We start from the raw sequence: 5371 nt of genomic DNA, 5'->3' as shown, positions 1-5371 counted from the left end.
ATGCGCGTACGGGAAAGATGATCTTTTGGTTTCCAGTGCGCATATGCGCACTGGCCAGTTTCTGGCACGCATGCATGTACAAAGACTAGCTGGCATGTCAGAAACCAGAAGACTAGGTGGCAAAACTGGAAGAGCAGCTGTCCCGTGCTTGCATGAGCACTCGATGTCGAAAAGGTTCACCAACACTGTCCTAGGCTGTCCCCTCTGACTATTACATCTTTTAATTGAAAAAGAAAGAAAGAAAATTGCAAAGCACCCTCCAGTATCCCCATTTTTCCAGGAGAAATTCTAGAAGTTCATTTTAGACATTGTTAGAAAATAAAATTATTGGCTGGCTGTTGCTAAGGCTAGACACTACAGTGGAAAGGTCCTGCCTGTCTACAACAACACAAAAGGAATACAACCACATAAAGGGAAGTTTGGAATGGTACGGGGGCTAAAGCTGATGGCAGACTGCATTTTTTCTATTGGAGGGTACGAGTCTGGTTAGCCATCAAGGCGATCCAATTGTCCTGGAATTGTTTCTTTTGAAATTTGCCCACATTTCAGCTGCCCCCCCAACTATTTCCCCCAAATCCTTCTGGCTGTCCTGCCTCTGGCACTGCTGCCAACCCCTGCCAAAACTCCGCTGACCCCCAGCTAACTTCTATTTTATTCCTCCTGCTGCTAGTGAAGCCAACACAACTGCTGGCTCTTTGTGAGGCTGTGTGAATTGGAGGCGAACACAGCAGGGCAGAAGAAACTTGAGGTCCATGCCTAACAATGGCACGGTCCTCGCCCAATGACTGAAGTGGAGACTACTGGAATTACTGTGGCTAAGTGGTCCAGTTGTGATGTTTCACCTAACAACCACTTCACTTAGCAATGGAAATTACGGTCCCAACTAAGGTGGTTAAGTGAGGATTGATTAGGTTTTTGAGTATATTAGCCCAAATGTACTGGACTAAGTCAATCTGTGATCTTGGTCAAGTAAACCCAAAATAAAAATACAAAAAAAAAGTGATTATCTTAAAAAAAAAAAAAAAAGAACTTCACTGCGTTAAAGATCTACCTGCTCCCAGCTTCTCCATCTGCAAATTTTTGCTGAAGATTATTCTTGACCAGTGAAGAGTTGATATTATAGCACTGGATTCATAAAATAATTCAAGTTGGAAAGACGTGATTTAGGGTTAGTTTGGAGAGCATAACACTTTAAGAAAACTTTTACACATTGTGCAACCAATTGGTCTCTGAATATTGGGAAACAGACAAATTTGGGAACCTGCCATGGGTGATTTCTGGGTAAAGCTAGAATTTGTGCTAACCTGTGAAGATAATGATTCCTCTAAGAATGTAACTCCAGAAGGATTCTGGCCTATGTTAGGAAGAGATAAAGGAGATTGCTATCCTTGCAAACCACATAGCCCACAATATATGGTGCATGCCCAGTGCATTTTGGAAGTCCGTAAAACCTGGGGTGGAATAGATGAAGGGATCTTAATATTTGCAGCAGAAAAGATGTGTAGATATTCCCAACTCATCTATCTCACTGGAGTTTTGTTGTGTTTATTTACTTTTAAAACAAAAAAGGTGAAAGGAATAATGGAAAAAAAGCAAAGGAATGGAAAATGAGCTGACCAAATGTGGACTGTTATGCAAAAAAAACCAACCCTCTTTATATATCATTAGAAGCTCATTATTTGCTATCCTGAAATGTACAGGATAATAAATTTATTTGGGCTCAGCAATAATGCTTTAAGCTCTAGACCAAAAATAGTAATCATGGTCCTTATGCATTAAAATTCATTTTTGGTTATGCCCCAAAATTCCTTCCTTCAGCAGAGTAATTTAAGACAGAAGAGAATATTTTTGTTCTACATTCATTAGAAATCAAGTATTTTTCCTGAATTGCATCCAATCATCCAGAGGTCTGCCAATATGTTTCAATCTAACATCTGCCTGTCCTGGTTTAAACCTACTGTAAATTTCTTGGAATGAGTTATTCAGAAGAATGCCATATGTGGAAGCATCAAATATAATTTTTAAGCTCATGGATGTAGTCCTTAACTTATAACCACAGTTGGGACGAGAATTTCCAAGCAAATTGGTTGTTAAGGGAAATGGGGAAATGTAATCTTGGAGGACTGCTTAAGTTTAGAAGGTGAGCTTGAATGGAAATAGACTTTCCCTTTTACAATAAGCAATTCATTAATTAACAAAGGCCTAGGGATCCATTTTGATCTTGCCTTTTGTCAATCATCACCCCCTCTCCCCGCCCCCATCTAAGGCCAGTTGCTGTGGGAGCCACTGAAGGGGAATCAGTGACTCCCAAGACCTAGAGAGATAGCTTCAAGATCGTGTAATAGGACTGCTTTATACTATATTGGTGAGGCTACTTTTGGAATACTGCATCCAGTTCTGGTCACCACAACAGGAAAAAAAAAGACGCTGAAAGCCCTAGAAAAGCTGTAGAGAAGAGCAAAAAAAGATGATAAGGGCTCTGGATGCTAAACCATGCAATGAATGATTGAGGGAACTAAGTATGTCTAGTCTAATCTAACAAAGGGAAAAGACTAGGGGTGATATGATAGCAGTGTTCCAGTATTTGAGGGACTCTCACAGAGAAGAGGGAGGTCAACGTATTCTCCAAAGCAGGGGTCTCCAACCTTGGCCACTTGAAGACTTGTGACTTCAACTCCCAGAATTCCTCAGCCAGCAAAGCTGGCAAAGCTGGCTGAGGAGTTCTGGGAGTTGAAGTCCACAAGTCTTCAAGTGGCCAAGGTTGAGACCCTGCTCCAAAGCACCTGAAAGCAGGAGAGGAAGTAGCTGGTGGAAGATCATTAAAGACAGATTCAACCTAGAACTAAGGAGAAATTTCCTAACAGTGACAACAATCTATCAGTGGAACAGCTTGCCTCCAGAAGTTGTGGATGCTCTGGAATAGTTGAGGCTCCTCTCTAAGGTCCTTTCCAACCCCCTTTTAAATAATGTATAATTACACTGCTTGAGGTAGCCTGGTTTCGGGGATCATTTTAATTCTTGACTAAGGAATTTGGATTCTCCTTCTTCCCCAGGCCTCAAGCTTGCCCCCAATAGCCTTGAAACAGGGATTCCTTTTCTACAATCATCACTGAAAGAAGGAAGTGGTCATATCCAACCAACATCATTTCCACCCCCCACCCCTCAGATCATCCCTGGAGGGCAAACTAGATGACTCATTTGCTTTGATGTTGTTGCTTCCCCCCTTTCAACTTTCTAGAGGTATTTGCTGAAGAATGAGATACGGCCGATGCTGCAACAAACATCACATTTAGGCTGGCACCTGACCGGGGCTCTTGGTATGACGAAAGTTATTCCCAGTTTATTGTAAATATGTGTAGATCTCTTGATGTGTCAATGGGGAGGCTGAGCTTTAGAAAGCCTTTTGCATGATGGGGGTTCTACAAATACTATTAGAGTTGGGGAATGAGAGTCAAACCTCAGGCCTTTACCCATATCTGAATTATGGGACTTTTTTCATTTGCCTTGAATGGACAAAATCGAAATTTTTGTTCTCTTGGTCTGGTCTCCTACCTCTGCTTCAAGTCATTGCAGTTTAAAAGAGGTAATCGGTGACAAAGCTTCAATGAAAATCCATATCTTAATAATCTGGGATCAGATTATTTATTATCAGAAACATTATCAGAATAATGCAATGTGGCCCTCAAGGAAATCGAGTTTGACACCCCTGCTTTATATCTTCCATCCAGATAGACAGTTGGCATTATTTGAAAATGACGTTATATCAATATGTATTGGAATTCATTGTTGGAATGTGTTTCTATGCAACAACTACACTAGAGTTTAGCCAGTAGATGGCAGTAGTTTGGATCTATAGCAGGGGTCACCAACGTTTTGGACCTCAGGGACCACCACTCATAATTTTAAATCCCGGGGACCACTAATATGAATTTTGGCTGACGGTGGCTTGCTGACGTTGGTGGGAGAGAGAGAGAGAGAGAGAGAGAGAGAGACAGAGACAGAGACAGAGACAGAGACAGAGACAGAGACAGAGACAGAGACAGAGAGAGATCTGATCTAACCTCTCTCCCTCCCTCCCTCCCTCTCCCTCTCTCTCTCTCTCTCTCTCACACACACACACAGAGGCAGGGGTGGGATTCAAATTTTTTTAACAACCGGTTCTGTGGCCTAATTTGTGGGTGTGGCTTGGCGGTCATGTGACTGGCTGGGGATGGTTTGTATGTAAATATTATAAATATTTATATAAATATTGAATTTTTTTATAAAAAAGAGCGACTTTTACCCAAAATCAGGCAAAGCAGGCAGGCAGATTGAGTTGCTCACAGAATCACAGATCTATCTTTCTGCCATCGGCTAGCTGAGTCTGTCACATAAAATTTGCTTGCAAGCAAACTCACAAAATTAACTCATAACACACCATGTATGTAAATATTGATTTTTTTATTAAAAAAGAAGCAACTTTTACCCAAAATCAGGCAAAGCAGGCAGGCAGACTGAGTTGCTCACAGAATCACAGGTTCACTTAGAGATCTGTGTTTCTGCCATCGGCTAGCTGGGTCTGCACTGCTTCAGTCCTAAGGAAGGTTCTAAGGAAGATCTAAAGATTAGCTTGAAAGCAAGAAATGCAATGATTTTCTGCTTTCTAGCTAATCTAAATCTTCCCGCACAGCAGAACAGCTGATGGTCGGAAAAAAGGAAAAATAGCAACTTAGCAGGCAAGTTTGCCAGGTAAGGAGTGAGTGGGCGGGGAGGGCGAGCCACATGGGCGGTGCAACCTTGTGTTCCTGCACAGCCTGGATTAATTGCTTTGGGGGGTGCTCTGGGGGTGACATTTCTCTGCAGACCACCCACATTTTCTAGCAGACCACCAGTGGGCCGTGGCCCACCGGTTGGCAACCGCTGATCTATAGTATACTAGTCTATGCCAGTGATGACTAACCTTTTTGCTGTCGCATGCCGAAAGTGCGTGCATGCATGCGCGAGAGCACACACACATGCCTGCACCCATAATGCAATGCACACACAACCCCCGTACTCCCCCCACCCCCTGCACATGCACACGTCTGCCACATACGCCTCGCCACCCCCCATACATGCAGAAGATACCCAAAAATCAGCTGGCTGGTGGGAGGCACGTGGGCATGCGCAATGGAACTGAGCTGGGGACGGCTGATGTGCCTGCAGAGATGACTCTGCGTGCTACTTCCAGCACACGTGCCATAGGTTCGCCATCACGGCTCTATGCCATGGATGTCAAACTCCCAGCGTCACGTTGCCATCAGGTAATGTTTTGTGATATTTTCCCCTTCGCGGAGTTGGGGTGGGCGTGGCCTGTGCATGACGCATCCGGCCCACGGGCCACCAGTTTGAC

The sequence above is a fragment of the Notechis scutatus genome, chromosome Z (genome assembly GCF_049901735.1).
Source record: "Notechis scutatus isolate UNSWTSFEM ecotype Mainland chromosome Z, rNotScu1.2, whole genome shotgun sequence".
NCBI classification, from domain to species: Eukaryota; Metazoa; Chordata; class Lepidosauria; order Squamata; family Elapidae; genus Notechis; species Notechis scutatus.
The sequence above is the reverse complement of the archived record's forward strand: the minus strand, read 5'-3'. Positions refer to the sequence as shown.